Source organism: Schistocerca americana, chromosome 2 (genome assembly GCF_021461395.2).
Source record: "Schistocerca americana isolate TAMUIC-IGC-003095 chromosome 2, iqSchAmer2.1, whole genome shotgun sequence".
In the NCBI taxonomy this organism is placed as follows: domain Eukaryota; kingdom Metazoa; phylum Arthropoda; class Insecta; order Orthoptera; family Acrididae; genus Schistocerca; species Schistocerca americana.
Genome location: NC_060120.1, coordinates 609,815,727 through 609,834,001, shown reverse-complemented (window position 1 = coordinate 609,834,001; position 18,275 = coordinate 609,815,727).

The following is an 18,275-nucleotide window of genomic DNA, read 5'->3' as shown; positions in this document are numbered from 1 at the left end:
CCCTCAGGTATTACAGATTACAGCAGTGGAATGAAATGTATCACGGAAAACCTTTGTATCATTGTACTTCAAATATCTTTAAAAATAAATGATTTAAGTACAAAATTAATTACTCAAATACATGTCCTGTAGCGCTAAATGTGCGTCTTGCTGTAAGATAATCTCTGTGGAAGTGTCATATTATTGTCCTCCGAAAGCTAAGTTCTGCAGAAGCCAATGTACTTACCTCATGATAAACAAAAGTGAAATGCTTTGCGGATAGATATCTTAGTTATTACGCTTATTGCCGTGATGAAGAAAGTACTGTGCTGTAATGTATTGTTGTGCTACGAAAAAGGCAGTCTCATTGTAGCTATACCACAAAAGTTACTACTAAAACATGTTTTACTTTCCAGAATAATACAGAAAAACTGTGCAGATATAAAACAGAAACACCGCAAAAGCAACATTGTAAATTGTCACTCATTAGTAGTGCGGGATAAAATCGTGTAGCTGTCACATAAACTAACCACTGTGTAATCTGGTATCTCACAGAAAGTACTTTAAATCCAGAATGTATTTTCAAGTAAACCAAAATGTTGCATGAAAATCTCATTAGCAGTACTGGTAAATGTTCTAAGTATGTGAGCCTTATAGTCGTTACGTAATCGTGCAACTAACAAGCAACACTGTGCACGTACAATAACAATGTGACGTCTGTTCACTACAACAATGCATTCCTAGTTACTGTCTAAATATGTTCCCTAGGTTCTAGACTGGATATTTAACTTCAAAACATTTTTGCATGTTAACAGTTTCTAAGTGTGACAAATTGTACTAGTAGCGTGAAGTGAAAAATTTTATGGCAAAGACTAAGTTAAAAAACAGATTATCTCTCAAGAAACGGTTTTACATGTGAAATGTGGTGTAAACCTTTACTCTTCCTAGTATGCAGAGTTTCAACTTCAACGCAATCATCGTGTGTATATGTCGGTAAAGAATACTGGAATTTTTCTCAAGGTTAGCATCTATGTTATTTTTTCCTGAGCCAGCCAGCGCATGTGGCTGCCTGCGGTGCGAGTCATTGTCTGTCTCTTTGTTGGCGTGCGTCGTTATTGGGATTAGGAGACCTAACTTCTACAAATTCACCTTGTTGAGAGTGCCCTGCTCTGTTTGAATCTCGCCAGTTCTGACGCAATTCAAGTCTGTCGTTACGATTATATCGTCTGTTGCCATGTCGGTAGTTCCTGTAGTTTCTTTCTTGTCGGTCATGTGGTGGAGAATTTCTCCCTGAATTATCACTGCATGGTGGATCGTTGCGTCTGAAGTTATTCTGTCTCCCGTGATAATAATAGTTCTGGTTGCCATATTGTCTGTTTCTATGATTGTATCTGTTATATTCATTACTACAGAAATGCGATCTTTCTCTGTAATTATTACTACTCTGCCAACGGTTGTCATACGGGTGGTGTCTGTTTTGGTCACGATTTGTGTTGTGAGAATAGCCTTGTCGTGTCCAGTTATTATTTCTGTCATCGCGGAATTGTGACGAATGTGACCTGTAATTGTTGTGTTCCTGTTTTCGAGTTCCGCAATTGTCAGTGTCAATTTCTAATTCTTGTAAGAGTCCCTGAAAAGCTTCAATGTCGTTTTTGCAACGTCCTGCCAAAATAATATGTCGTAAATGTTCAGGTAATTTGATTAAGCAAATGCGGATGAGTTCTGAGGGGCTGTATGGGTTTGACAGGTACTGAATCTTGTGCAACTTGTCTTCAAAATATTTCAGAAGACTGGAAAATTCAGATTGTTCGAAATGTTTCATCATTATGATGCTATGTTTTACTCGGTCTTGTGTAGCTTCAGACCAATATGCTGAGAGGAAGGCATGGTAAAATTCTCCTTCACTGCGACAATCGTGAATGACCGATCGCAATCTTACAGCTGGTTCATTCTCTAAATAGCTACACATAAATTCTAATCTGTGCTCTAACGACCAGTTGGGAGGAAAACAATGAGAGATTGATGAAGCCATGCTTGTGGATGAATGTCGTTGCCGGAGTTCTTAAATGTTTTGAATTTACGTGTAGTAATGGACAGCTTATAGTCAAAATCATCATGTCGGCGAGTCGCATATCGGTTATTGTTATGTCGTTTCGGCGGTTCCATTTCAAAATTCGGTGCACCTTGCCAATTTCTTTCATAATTTCCGAAATGCGCTGTGTTATTATTTTGTGGCTGTTCCGTATTTCTAAGTTCCTCTTCCCGTGTTGGAGTGCGAGTGTCCTCTGAAATATGTAATTTATGTATTACTTGTGCCAACTGATCTTGTACTTCCCGAATTTCTCTTTGGTGTTGCATATTAATTTGATTCTGATTTTGTTTGAACTTCCTAATTTGTTTGCACTCTTCTGTGTCATTAAAGACTACCGGTTTTGTGTCATTCAGATTATAATCTACCTTCCTGAGTCTTTGCAAGTTGCGTAACCGAATCAGTAGATGCAACTGAGTCAATTTTAGCTTGCAAGGTCTCATGATTTTCATGAACAATAGTTTGCAGTTCTTTTATGGCTGCTTCGTGATTCTGTAATGCACTTTCATGACGCGAAAAAATAAGTTGGAAATGCTCAGAAATTTGTGTTTTTACGTCATTACAGACTTTTTGACATTTCGATTCGATTTTATGTAACTCAGTAGTTAAATCTTCACGTGTTTGTCCAAGTGTGGCGTGAAGATTTTGTTCCATTGCGTCTAACTGTTGCTGTGTTTGTCTCTGGTGTTGTTCCATTGTGTCTAACTTTTGAAGATTTTGTCCCATTTGTTTCTGATTTTGTTCAAACGTTGTGTCTAACTTTTGTCGCCTTTGTCCCATTTGTTGCATTAACTGTAATAACAATGCACTGGTGTCTGAAACACGTTCCTCAGTGCTTTCCGGCAGTGAAGTGGCACCAGCAACATTCACATTTTGACAAGCAGAAAATGTGTCTTGACTTATTTGATCAAACAGTGAGGACGCAAAACCTGAATCTATGGTATTTGTGAGATTGTTTCCTGTCATTTCAGATTCCTGAGGCGAGGTATTGCCGACCGATCGATCGATAATGCTTCCCTGTTCACTAATTGTTTCACTGTCCATGCCATTATTTGCCGCCCGCTCCATTTGCCTATGCACAATTACCAAATTACTACTTTGAACATTAGTTAATTCATTACTCGGCGGCGCTAACACACTGCTTTCGTCTTCAGTGTCATTTCTCAGTTTACTTTGGAGCCTAGTATTACGTTTTTGACACGCCATTATTGTCACAATATTTCATACGACAACACATAAAAACACAATTTGAAGAGCAAAAATAAGAGAACACATTAACATAGCACTGAAAATAATATCTAATTAATTGCAAGCGCAGATGCGAAATACTTGGTGCAAATCTTCATGCATGCCACTACTGTTTTACTGTACAACAATGAAAGACTGCAACTACAAAGGAGATTCTCTCTACAATTATGTGCTAGCAATAAACAAAAGCTACACTAATTACACAAACTACAAGAAAAAAATCAGCAGATTCCAGTGAGGTATCCTGGTAGGGTCACCATGTGAAACGTCCCCTTAGAACAATTATACATGACTGTGTTTAAACTGACACACAATATTTTTAGCGCAACGCAATCTGACTTTCAAAAATCCCTACAAAAGAATGGCCCTGACTAACATTAACCTATACCTTTCACAAATCACTTACCTTACAAAAATTTTCGTTACTCGAACTACTGAAATACAGCGAGTGCCACTACTGCCAGCTAAATAAAAGATTCAAACTACGGAAGCCACTAACTACTGATAGGCATAGTTAGCAAATGAAAGATTTTAATAGAGAACAAACAATGTATTTACCTTAATAGTGTTGAAAAATCATAATATACATAACAGTTCATGACATCCAGTCTTACAAATTTCAAAACTCCGCCATTTCTCTCCCCACATCCACCACTGCTGGCGGCTCACCTCCAACTGCGCAACACTACGCACTGTTCACGTCCAGCTGCCCAACACTACAATGACAGACAACAATGCAAACTAGCTGCAGACTGCACACAGCACAGCCAGTGATTTTCATACAGAGCGCTACGTAACGTTGCCAATAAGAAAACATAAGCAGCCTACTAGCACAGCCAGTGATTTTCATACAGAGCACTACGTAACGTTGCCAATAAGAAAACATAAACAGCCTACTTACACATCCATAACTTGCATGTCAGTTTTATTTCGCAGTATCTGAAGATTCAGTCGCAAATTAAAGCATCTAAACCATTACAAAAATGAAATAAGCCTTGTAATAATAATTCTCTGAGTACAGAGGAAATGAAATCTGAAAACAGATCTCAGTTGCCGTCATTTTGAGAGGGATTAATAAATTGTTCAAAGTGGAGGCGGCAGTTAGGAAGATTCAGGTTCAAACGGAGGATCTTCTTCGTCTTGAGGCGCGCACGAACACAGAACATCCCGCCATCCCAGAGGCCAAAGCTGCGCCAGGTTATGAAACTTCTGAAGTAAATAGGAATACGTCAGGTCTATGCCCGCCCCCCCCCCCCTTCCCCCTCCCCCACCACCCAAAGGTGACAGCTACCAGCTTGACCACCCAACCAAAGACCTGAGCACCGCCGCTCCAGCCCCATTCTGGAACGTCTTCTTGGAAGTTTCACTAGCTGCCGTCTCGCACGCGAGACCTATTGTCCATACGTACGACCCGCCATGCGACGGTAAAGCTTAGCGATTCATGACTTCGGGCATGGTCTACTAATGACGCCCGGATTCTATCGCCGTTTCCATGGTTTGGCATCGTGGGTATTTCGTGATACTACGGGAGAGCAGCAGCATTAACCATGCAGTTAGGTTTACCGAATCCTGTTACACCTCCGCCCCCTTTTGTTACCGAATCATAGTTCTCACAGTTCAGTATTTTCTCTCTGAGGTGTTCTCAGTTAAACTTATGCAGTTATAGTGAATGCAATTTCTATATTTCATCCCGCGAATGTGTCTGTATCAGAGAAGGCTGCCCTCAGTTTAGGGCAAGTTGTTCTGTGCTATTTCGGGAATACATCTCTTTCTACTAATTTCTAAATCTTTTATTTGTGTTAAGATTTCTATCGCCTTCCCCCTGTATCCATTCAAATCAATGGCTCCCTGCAAGTAGGGTCGGGTAGTCTACGCCCCCATGATCAGATACTGGAAAGAATAATAATAACACGAGACCCGAATTGACTATGACTATTCGAAACTGTGGCAGCCATTTTGAGGGTCGTAGCGCAGCTAGCTAGCACAGGCTGCCAGTTTCACAATGCACGGCCCTGCATTCGATCTTGTTTATGTATTTTTATTTTATTATAAATGATACGCATCTCAGTTAGTAAGACAGCTCGTGATTTGAAAATATTAAATCGTTCACATACACAATGTGAATCTTATTTCGTTTCTTGTTATTTTAACAAAGATCAATAGTGTTTCAGCTTTAATTACTTGTAAACGTAAAAATAACTAGTAAATGGATGTGCTTATAATCAGCAAATGATGGATTAGAAGTTAGAAAAATGGGAAGAGAGGAAAAAGTTCATATTTATAGAACGCCACTACCAGAGAGATATTGATCCCCTCGCTCGTGTGCAGCCAGGCGCCATGCGCGGGAGAGGACCTCAGCAGTACTTTGAGCCTCTTCACCCTCAGATGGCTCCATTCTAGAGGATGAGTCACTAACTATTGCCACCCAGAACAACTACAGATTGACTTATTTCATCCTCAACCCCTCCATGATGTTGGGGAAGATTGCATTTATGCTACGGTCCTTTCGAAGTTGGCCCTCTCTCTTTCTCAGTGACAATAGTGGCACTGTAGACAGTGAGGAGCAGGATGATGAAATGCAACAGTAAATAAGACACCTAGAATTATGAGTCACACATAGCATGCCAAAATGCCGTGACAAATTGCACATATCACTTAAACAACAGTTATGGATAGCGAACGTAAGAGTAAATATAGTGTAAGGTGCTGGCAGTGTAGCCAAAAAAGCACTCATGTTTAATGCATAGGATTAGCAATATCATTTCTCTACTACTAACTATAAACTACTCTGTTGTGAGAAACGAAGAAACCATTCCAAGGAATTCACTACGTCGCAATCGGTGATGGCGCTAACAAATCTCCCCTCTTTCCTATCATCTTTTTTCATTTATCTTAAAATAATAAAATTTTATTTACGCTCCAGTCTCACATTATTTGTATTTTTTTAAAAGTATTTATTCTGTGTCAAATCCACACATCAAAAAAAGTTTTGCATCACCTCGGTTCCGAGAGTTCCGGAATCTGCACAGAAAATTTGAATAGAGATCAACATAAACATCATTTCTGCCCTTTTTATTGCTCATGAAAACCACACATTGCATGTTGTACCAACATACAGCGAGACCTTCAGAGGTGGTGGTCCAGACTGCTGTACACACCGGTACCTCTAATACCCAGTAGCACGTCCTCTTGCATTGATGCATGCCTGTATTCGTCGTGGCAAACTATCCACAAGTTCATCAAGGCACTGTTGGTCCAGATTATTCCACTCCTCAACGGTGATGCGACGTAGATCCCTCACTCAGACTGGTTGGTGGGTCACGTCGTCGATAAACAGGCATTTTCAATCTATCCCAGGCGTGTTTGATACGGTTCATGTCTGGAGAATATGCTGGCCACTCTAGTCGAGCTATATCGTTATCCTGAAGGAACTCATTCACAAGGTAAGCACCATGAGGGTGCCATTATCGTCCATGAAGACGAATGCCTCGCCAATACGCTGCCGATATGGATGCACTGCGATATGGTTGCACTATCGGTCGGCGCCTTCCATCTCCATCAGCAGCGTACGTCGGCCCCATATAATGCCAATCAAAAACAGCAGGGATCCTCCACCTTGCTGCCATCGCTGCACAGTGTCTCAGGCGTTCAGCCTGACCGGGTTGCCTCCAAACACGTCTCCAACGATTGTCTGGTTGAAGGCATATGAGAAACTCATCGGTGAAGATAACGTGATGCCAATCCTGAGCGGTCCATTCGGCATGTTGTTGGGCTCGTCTGTACCGCGCTGGATGGTGTCGTAGTTGCAGAGGTGGACCTCGTCATGGATGTCGGGAGTGAAGTTGCGCATCAAGCAGCCTGTTGAGCACAGTTTGATTCGTAACACGATGTCCTGTGGCTGCACGAAAAGCATTATTCAACATGGTGGCGTTGGTGTCAGGGTTCCTCCGAGTCGTAATCCGTAGCTAGTGGTCGTCTACTGCAGTAGTAGCCCTTGGGCGGCCTGAGCGAGGCATGTCATCGACAGTTCCCGTCTCTTTGTATCTGCTCCATGTCTGAACAACACCGCTTTGGTTCACTACGAAAAGCCTGGACACTTACCCTGTTGAGAGCCCTTCCTGGCGCAAAGTAACAATGCGGACGCGATCGAACCGCGGTATTGACCGTCTAGGCATGGTTTAACTACAGGCAACACGAGCTGTGTACCCCCTCCGTCTAATAGGCGCTGCGCAAGCATGGTTGTTTACATGTTTGGGTGGGAGTGACATCTCTGAACAGTCAAAGGAACTGTTTCTGTGATACAATATCCACAGTCAATGTCTATCTTCAGGAAATCTGGGAACCGGGGTGATGCGAAACTTTTTTTGATGTGTGTATTGCAGATAAAAACAAAACAAAAAAGCTACAAAAGACAAACGATCTTTTTAAAAAAATAATAAAATAAGGTACCAGGTCCTTAAATTTGCAATAAATAAATTACAAATAAATCTCCCTTTGCCTGAATTTACTCTCCAGGCTTTGAGCTCTCTCCAACGTCTGTATTTCCCCATTCATACACCCCTCACTGTCTCTGGTCTGCCCATTTCCAGTCAACATGTTTCCGCGCGATACTTAATGGTAATGTCCATTGGGCACATCGCAAGTAATACGCATTGTGCCTCCAGTGACTTGGTGTCGAAAGCCCTGATAGCCACAGGAGCTCACTGCTCCATCCGTGTGTTACCACCATGGTATTAGCCGCGGTGCAGAGTTGAATATAACATTATTTCAGAGTCTGTAGTAGATCGTCGCAGTCAGTTCAGAGTGCACTTCAAAGGGTTTTGTATCTTCAAATTTTAACTTGACTGATGTTTTAAACAAAGATAAGTATTTCTGTTTAAAAAGAGTGTAGTTTTCAAAAGCTGAAACTTTTGATTAGCGTTCTGAAAAGATAAGACTCTCAGGTGGAATATCTAACTAGAGATACTGGCTTCTGTAGTAGCCTGCCTATGCTAACTTCTCTTAGAGTGTGTCAAGTTATGAAGGAATTTTTCGCAGGTTAGAAGTGTTTGGAAAAGTGAAGTGCTTCGACAACTTTCAAAATATTAGTGTGTTGTTTGTATTCGGAATACAATAGCATTTACTGTTACTGTGAAGTATTTTGACAGGCCGCAATTAGTAAACATTCAAATTCGTAATAGAAACCAAGCTGTGTGATGTTACTGTATAAATAACTGCATGTAAAAAAATCTGTATTAACCGTAGGAGTATTGATGGCATTTCGAAGCAAGCACAGAAACTGAGTAGTGTGTAAAGCCAAGTTTAGTAGACGAACGCGAAAAATGAAATGCTTAAATGTACTTCGCTAAATGCATATAAGGAACGTTGATAACTTTCATGTAAGTAAATTGCTAACAATTTCTTGAACAATCACTGATAGGAATCGTATGCAATAATCGATTAAAATAAAGCCTTATAATTGGGCAACAGAAAAAATAAGTAAAGGAAGGTTAGATTTAAGCTGTAAAAAAATTAAAAACATTTCAGTCACACAAAAGTAAAAATCCCACACTATCTCCTTAGTAATACACATTGGTGAAGCAAAAGTTTGGATAACCAGATACTTTGACGGCCCACGCGGAACTCAGTACATACGTTATAGAAGTGGAGAGATATATTTATAACGAAGAATCGTACAGATTTCACCACATGGTAAAAGAGGATAACAGCCGTCAATAACATTGACGTTTGACACAGGTCAGATTTCTAACAGAAAAGCCGACGTCGGAATCTCAGTGAGCAATATACGCTCGTCGGACAGTAATGTACGTTTTGCACTTACTATTCATGCTAACAACAAAACTGTTGAGACATTCTTGGCGGATATTGTCTCATGTCTCTCTCGAGGCGGGCTTCAGTTCTTGCACAGTTCGGGGAGAATTTGTTCGTTGATATATATCTTATGGTACTGACACTTCGACGTATTTCAAGCTCTCCAACTGTTCGTCCGCGATGGTAAGCACTCAAATGACCTCTTGCACACATGTTGCACTACCACAAGGAAGGTCGCACTAATTGGTTCCACAATAAACTTCTTCAAACACCGTACTGCTTGAAACTCGGCATCATATAGAGAGTTCGTAGACAGGCATCGCTGCAGTTAAGACATTCAGCCTTACACATTTTCTTGTACTATCTTGGGTCGGGACTTTCGTAGCAACTGTTAGTTGTTCCGTAGCAGTTGGCAGTTGTTCCTTGGCAAGTGTCAGTTGTTTCTCAGCAGTTGTCAATCAGTGTAAATAAGCGGAGCAGAGACAAACGGGGAACCATTCTAGCGACGATACGGGCCATTAACTGGAAATACAGTGATATAGGCGACTTAAACAAAGGGTATGTTGTTATGGCCCGGCACCTGTGAACGAGCATTTCGCAAATTCCTAAGATGGTCTGATATTCGCGTGCTTCTGTCTTGAGCATCTGAACTATGTAATGAAAAGTATCTAGACACCTGGCTGAAAATAGCTTACAAGTTCGTGGCGCCCTCCGTCGGTAATGCTGGAATTCAATATGGTGCTGGCCCACCCTTAGCTTGATTACAGCTTCCACTCTGGCAGGCAAATGTTCAGTCAGGCGCTGGAATGTTTCTTGGGGAATGGCAGCCCATTCTTTACGGAGTGCTGCAGTGAGGAGAGGTATCGATGTCAGTCGGTGTGGCCAAGCGCGAAGTCGGCGTTTCAAAACATCCCAAAGGTGCTTTATAGGATTCAGGTCAGGACTCTGTGCAGTCCAGCCCATTACAGGGATGTTATTGTCGTGTAACGACTACGCCACAGGCCGTGCATTATGAACAGGTGCTCGACCGTGTTTAAACATGCAATCGCCATCCGCGAACTGCACTTCAACAGTGGGAAGCAAGACGGTGCTTAAAACTCAATATAGGCCTGTGATGTGATAGTGCCACGCAAAAAATACGACCACACCATAACACCACCGCCTCCGAATTTTACTGTTGGCACTACACACGCTGGTAGATGACGTTCACCGGGCATTCGCCATTGCCACACCCTGCCGTCAGATAGTCATATTGTGTACCGTGATTCGTCACTCCACACAACGTTTTCCGACTGTTCAATCGTCCAATGTTTACGGATCTTACGCCAAGCGAGGCGTAATTTGGCATTTACTGGCGTGATAGGTGGCTTACGAGCGTGAAATACAAGTTTTCTCACCTCCCGCCTAACTGTCATAGTACTCTCAGTGGATCCTGATGCCGTTTGGAATTCCTGTGTGATGATCTGCATAGATGTCAGCCTATTACGCATTACGACCCTCTTCAACTGTCGGCGGTCTCTGTCAGTCAACAGACGAGGTCGGCCTGTACACTTTTGTGCTGTACGTGCCCCTTCACGTTTCCACTTCACTATCTCATAGGAAACAGTAGACCTAGGGAGACTTAGGAGTGTGGAAATCTCGCGTACAGACGTGTGACACAAGTGACACCCAAGCACCTGACTACGTTCGAAGTCCGTGAGTTCCGGGGAGCACCCCATTCTGCTCTCTCACGGTGTCTGATGACTACTAAGGTCGCTGATATGGAGCACCTGGCAGTAGGTGGCAGCACAATGCACATAATATGAAAAACGTATGTTTTTGGGGGTGTCCGGATACTTTTGATCACATAGTGTATGTAAAGTATTTGACGGATGGTGAAACCACAAGTAAGCCATAAGCTGTTTGACGCGTACGTGCAATCACAGAACTTGGACGTCGAAGCCTTGCGTATTCGGTAAAGCAGACCTGACGACAGAGAACAATGCTGGTGCAAACAGTAGTGTTTCGGAACACATCACTCAGTGCACATTGTTGAACATATGGCCCCGCAACAGACGATAACTACATGCCCCATGTTGACCCTTCAACATCGTCAGTTACGACTGCAGAGGGCACGGGATCATCGAGATTGGACTGTGGACCAATGAAAATGTGTTGCCTGGTCGGATGAATCGAGTTTCATCCTACATCAGGTCGATGATCGTCTTCGGGTAGGATGCCACAAACTCTATTGGGAACTCGCACCGCGCCGCTGCTGTAGGCCGGTGGACGCAGTATTGTGACATGGATGACATTCACCTGGGCTTCCATGGGAAATCAAACGCGCCATGACGGCCGTAGATTCCACGAATATTACCGCAAATCACCTTATGATGTCTTCCCTGGCGGCAATGGCATCTTCCAGCAGGATAACTGTTCATTTCATGAGGGCAGAATCCTGCTACAGTGGCTTCAGGAGCATTTGTAGATCATGTTGATCTCTTTGTCCCCAAATTCGTGTGATGTGAACCTGAGCTGGGTGCCATCTGCGCGCCGAGAAACCACTATTGGGTAATTTACGAGATTTGCGTCACGTGTATGTTGAGATCCTGTGCCATATATCTCTGAGAAGCTACCAAGGACTTGACGAATTCATATTACGCAAAATCGGTGTCATATTGCATTTCAAATGTGGAACAACCTGCTATTAAGCAAGTGGTCGTAACATTTTGAGTGTAAGTGGGCAGCTACAATACCTCTGCTTAATAGGGATCTCGGTATCACCCGCCATTTTCGGACTCTTTCCTATTGCTGCTGTCCCTCGCTGAACAACAACAACCTGACATTCGCTTTATGATTCATAATTTAATACTAAAATTCGGAGTAGGTATTAAAATCCGTGGAGAAGAAATAAAAACTTTGAGGTTCGCCGATGACATTGTAATTCTGTCACAGACAGCAAAGGACTTGGAAGAGCAGTTGAATGGAATGGACAGTGTCTTGAGAGGAGTATATAAGATGAACATCAACAAAAGCAAAACGAGGATAATGGATTGTAGTCTAATTAAGTCGGGTGATGCTGAGGGAATTAGATTAGGAAATGAGACACTTAAAGTAGTTAAGGAGTTTTCCTATTTGGGGAGCAAAATAACTGATGATGGTCGAAGTAGAGAGGATATAAAATGTAGACTGGCAATGGCACGGAAAGCGTTTCTGAAGAAGAGAAATTTGTTAACATAGAGTATAGATTTAAGTGTCAGGAAGTCTTTTCTGAAAGTATTTGTATGGAGTGTAGCCATGTATGGAAGTGAAACATGGACGATAAATAGTTTAGACAAGAAGAGAATAGAAGCTTTCGAAATGTGGTGCTACAGAAGAATGCTGAAGATTAGATGGGTAGATCACGTAACTAATGATGAAGTATTGAATAGGATTGGGGAGAAGAGAAGTTTGTGGCACAACTTGACCAGAAGAAGGGATCGGTTGGTAGGACATGTTCTGAGGCATCAAGGGATCACCAATTTAGTATTGGAGGGCAGCGTGGAGGGTAAAAATCGTAGAGGGAGACCAAGAGATGAATACACTAAGCAGATTCAGAAGGATGTAGGTTGCAGTAGGTACTGGGAGATGAAGAAGTTTGCATAGGATCGAGTAGCATAGAGAGCTGCATCAAACCAGTCTCAGGACTGAAGACCACAACAACAACAACAACAATTTAATACTAGCTAGCATAATCTACACAGTCTGAAATAAGTGAAAAATGCAGAAGACATGTTAGATTTCAGTGTAACTTCGTACACGTACACATCATGGACGGGTACGTAAATGATTGGACTTGCAATTCTCTGTGACTGGAAGAACATACAGCCAGGTCTGAGACAGTTTATAGAGGGCGTGAACAGCAGCACATGTGGCATGCCACGTACACCTTCGAGACACCGCTATCAGTACCTGAAAAGGTTTGAAATGCGCGTCATTGAGGGTGTCCATATAGTCTACTGCTCGAATCGTGAATTTGTTGGGCATTCGGATGTGACATTGGCCCGATGATGAACTACATGGGGACGTAAGGGCAGCCATACTCGTCGTCAAGGTGACAGATGACCACGTGTGACCACTACGAGGGATGGTCGCCATGTTGTGCACTAAGCATACCGCACCCCTTCACATCTGCACCTGTTGTCCGAGAAGGAGTAATACACCGCCTGCAACATTCTCTGTCATCCCATACCATTGGTCGGAGGCTAACATCAGCCGGACTAGGGGACTACAGTCCCATGCGTAGGCTGTCGTTAACACCACAACACAAAGTTTGGAGTGGTGCCGCGTCGGGGAAACGTGGACTGCTGATGAATGGCGTTGGACTGCATTCAGCAATGAATCGCGCTTGTGCATCGTACTGGATAACTGCCGTGGGTGAGTACGGCAACTAACTGATGGCAGGTCTCATTCTTCCAATGTTTTGCAGAGGAACACCGATGTTACTCCCGGCGTCATGGTGTGGGGAATGATCCTGTATGATTTCAGGTCACTGTTGGTAGTGACTGAGGCAACTGATGGCACAACGGCACGTCACGGACATTCTGCGTCCTCGTGTCTTACGTCTCGTGTGATAGTATCACTATGCAGGACAATACTTATGCACACACGGGACGTGTCTTTATGAACTGTGTGCGTGGTGATGGGAAGCTTACTTGGTCAGCGAGATCCCCGTATCTGTTGCCGGTAGAACGTGCATGGGACCCGCTAGGACGCAATGTCCATCCCTGTGACAGCACGCAGGATATCAAGGACCTGTTGCATCAGTTATGGGTCGGCTTGCCTCAGAAGAGAATACAACGGTACACCTTTTTCACACGAATCAGTGCATGCAAGCAAGCCAGAGGGGATGCAACGTCATACTTATTAGTACGGTCGTAGTGCCAAGTTGCGATTTTGCTATCGCTGTAATAACATCACACTCCACCTCAGCCGGTGAGATTTCAATTCGTTTACTTCCCTTCTGAGTGCTTCACTATTGGAGTCAGGCGATATACGATGGATAGCGAAATGGAAACCACAGTGAAAATTCGATGAAGGTTCGTATAGGTGTGTGTCTATGCCGTCGATCGCTTCACGCCGCTCTCTTCATTTCTGAGGGCACAGTGTGCACGTAAAAATGTGTGGAAAATAATATCTCGCTGCAAGTGCGAGTGCCTGTGAGTGATTTCGTCTGATTTCATGCAGCGCACACAACGTGTCATACATTCCCTTCATTACAATTCTCGGATGCACACTGCAGGGGCAATGAGGACGCACCTGCAGCCCTTTCGATGGGAAGTGTTTGATCACCCGCCATATACCTCGCGCTTGGCTCCCTCTACTCACATGAACCGCTGGCTATGAAGACAACATTTTGGCAGAGACAACAAGCTCAGATCCGCGTAGCGAATTGTCAGAAAGCACAGGTGGTTGTGTTCTATGACGAGAGTATAGGAAACTACATTACTGGCCATTAAAAATTGCTACACCACGAAGATGACGTGCTAAAGACGCGAAATTTAACCGACAGGAAGAAGATGCTGTGATATGCAAATGATTAGCTTTTCAGAGCATTGACACAAGGTTGGCGCCGGTGGCGACACTTACAACGTGCTTACATGAGGAAAGTTTCCAACCTATTTCTCATACACAAACAGCAGCTGACCGGCGTTGCCTCATGAAACGTTGTTGTGATGCCTCGTGTAAGGAGAAGAAATGCGTATCATCACGTTTCCGACTTTGATAAAGGTCGGATTGTAGCCTATCGCGATTGCGGTTTATCGTATCGCGACAATGCTGCTCGCGTTGGTCGAGATCCAATGACTGTCAGCACAATATGGAATCAGTGAGTTCAGGAGGGTAACACGGAACGCCGTGCTGTATCCCAACGGCCTCATATCACTAACAGTCGAGATGATAGGCATCTTATCCGCGTGGCTGTAACGGCTCGTGCACCCACGTCTCGATCCCTGAGTCAACAGATGGGGACGTTAGCCAGACAACAACCATCTGCACGAACAGTTCGACGACGTTTGCAGCAGCATGGACTATCAGCTCGGAGACCATATCTGCGGTTACCCTTGACGGTGCATCACAGACAGGAGCGCCTGTGATGGTGTACTCAACGACGAACTTGGGTGCACGAATGGCAAAGCGTCATTTTTTCGGACGAATGCAGGTTCTGTTTACAGCATCATGATGGTCGCATCCGTGTTTGGCGACATCGCGGTCAACGAACATTGGAAGCGTGTATTCGTCATCGCCATACTGGCGTATCAGCCGGCGTGATGGTATGGGATGCCGTTGGTTACTCGTCTCGGTCACCTCTTGTTCGCATTGTCGGCACTTTGAACAGTGGACGTTACGTTTCATATGTGTTACGACCCGTGGCTCTACCCTTCATTCGATCCCTGCGAAAGCCTACATTCCAGCAGGATAGTGCACGGCTGCATGTTGCAGGTCCTGTACGGGCCTTTCTGGATAGAGAAAATGTTCGACTGCTGCCCTGACCAGTACATTCTCCAGATATCTCACCAATTGAAAACGTCTGGTCAATGGTGGCCGAGCAACTGTCTCGTCACAATTAGCCAGTCAATACTCTTCATGAACAGTGGTATCGTGTTGAGGCTGCATGGGCAGCTGTACCTGTACACGCCATCCAAGATCTGTTTGACTCAATGCCCAGGCGTATGAAGGCCGTTATTACGGCCAGAAGTGGTTGTTCTGGGTACTCATTTCTCAGGATCTATGCACCCAAATTGCGTGAAAATGTAATCAGATGTCAGTTCCAGTATAATACATTTGTCCGATGAATATACGTTTATCATCTGCATTTCTTCTTGGTGAAGCAATTTTAATGGCCAGTAGTGTAAGTACAATGCAAGGACAGATATCAAGTTGGAACGGCGGCTACGTGGAGAAGTAGCTGTTAGGCGTAGCTAACAGTTGCAAATAAAACATTTTTGATTTTGACTGTGGTTTCCATTTTGCGACCAATCGGATCTTATTTTGCGAATTACTCTAGTAGCTCAGAGACAGAAAGGCAACAGAAAAATGTGGGAGACATTAGTCTCTGAATGACCGTTGTAGAAACACTTGTAGCAGTGATATTACGACAGTGCTGTAGCAAGGTGAAGATTCTTGAAGTCATGAAACGTTTTCGGTGAGAAGGCAGTCTTCTGGAAGAGATGAAATACGCAGCGAGTGACTTACCTAGGCTGCAATAAGGGCGCACGCGCGTCTCAATGAAGAGCACGTCTTCGCAATGGGGGATACTGCGAGCGCCAGCGCGTGCGACCGCTGGGGTTGTTTGGGTGGCCGCGCGACGGCGGCGGGCGGCTTTGCTCGCCTCGCTCAGCGCGCGGCACGGCGGGGTTTGACGGGGTCTGACTGCGGATCCGCCGGCGCTCTCTGCACATCCGGCGCGCTCTCGCATCGACTATCGATCAATCAGAGAGGGCACTACCCTCGCCCGCGCCGGCTAACCGCCCGCGTATACGTGTGTGTGGCGCCTTTTCAATCCCGATTGTGTCCCCAATAAGCTTAAACATACTTGAAAGAATTAGGGATAACGCGGGGACGCCGTCCCAGCAGATAGCGCCGCTGAATAACGCCCCAGCCCTCTGCGGCCGCAGCGACACACTTCTCTCCCTGCGCGCTTTCTTTCCCTTTTCTCGTCGAGGATTTAACTCGTCTATGTTGCATAAAAGGAAAGGAAAGAGAGTAAAAAAAAGGAGAAAAAAGAAAATATTTTCTGCGAGGGGTGTGAGGGGTTGTGCGGCTCGCACGACTGGGGCGGATTACGGCTATTCGTTCTTTTCAGGCGCTATCGAGCCGGCGGCGGAGCGGGCTGCGAAAATATTCAAAACGGATTCTTTCATTTGATCTCGTGCCGCTGTCGCCGGCGGCTTCTTCTCGCCCTCCTTCCTCGCCTCCTCGCGCGCGGCGTCCCTCTCTGTGTCGGGCTCAGAGCGCCGCGCGAACCCGGCGCCGCTGAATGGCTTCTGGCGCGCCGCCCGACCGACCTCGGCGAGCGCGCGAGATCTCCAGGTCGGCGATTGCGGCGAAACGGCCGCCGCTCGTCCTGGCGGAGAAACGACGTAATTAGCCGCTCGCGTATTACAGAGGATCAGGTGCGCGGGGTAGTGGGTAGTGGGGAGGGGTGGAAAGAGGGGGTGGAGGGGGAGGAAAGGAGGAGGAGGCGGCTCGTTGGCTCGGATCTGATATCGTAACTTCGGCGATTCCCTTTCTGCTCGTCCTCTGTCTCCCATTTTCTCACGTAGCCGAGATAGTGACGTTTATAAAGTCAATTTCGCCGCCCTGTCCTGCCCCTTTTCTTCTTCTGCGGCACAGCTCTTTCCACGCCGTCTGCGAGGGGGGATCCTGTGCGCTGCCAGGGTGGGGGTAGGGGGTGAGCCGCCGCCTCCTCAGTTTCCTCGCTGCCTTTTGTGCGCTGATGCAACAATGAGAGCAGGAAGGAAAAGTCGCGGAGAGAATGCGTACCGCGCCGGCCGCTTTAATGAGATTTTTTTTCATTGTGCCCTTCTATTTGTCTCCCGGCCTTTTCCACGGCTATTGACTGCGCGGCGACAATGCTGCGAGACCAAGACGGCCGGCTGCGCGACGCCCGCGGCGGCACTTCACGTTGTGCGGACCGGGCCTCCACCGCCGCCGCCCCCACAGGCAGCAGCAGCAGCAGCAGCAGCAGTGGGTCGTATCGGCTTTATCTCCAACACTACTGTAACACTACAGCACAGTAGCTCATACTTGTTACAGTACTGCTTTTGCGTTTTCAATGTTGTTCTACAACCGCGTATTGTAAATATTTTCAGTTTCCTTGTGGATGATGAACTGTCATAATATCATGTGATGACTTCCTTGTAAATGACTGAGAACCATTAACCTGTGTAAATAATTTAAAGGACTAGCACTGCACTCACATGGCACTAGTTTTACGATGAGTGACAGGAAGTGAGTAAGTTATTGTATGTGCAATAATGTCAGCTGCCCTCAAGTGTCTGCCTTTTCAGGTAAGCAAAACTTGTATTGTGCCTTCTCTAAACCCATTTTAACATGATTTATATTCAATGGTGTAAAAAAGGTGATCTATTTCCTATTTCACTCTCGCAGAGGTCCATTTTTGATGTTT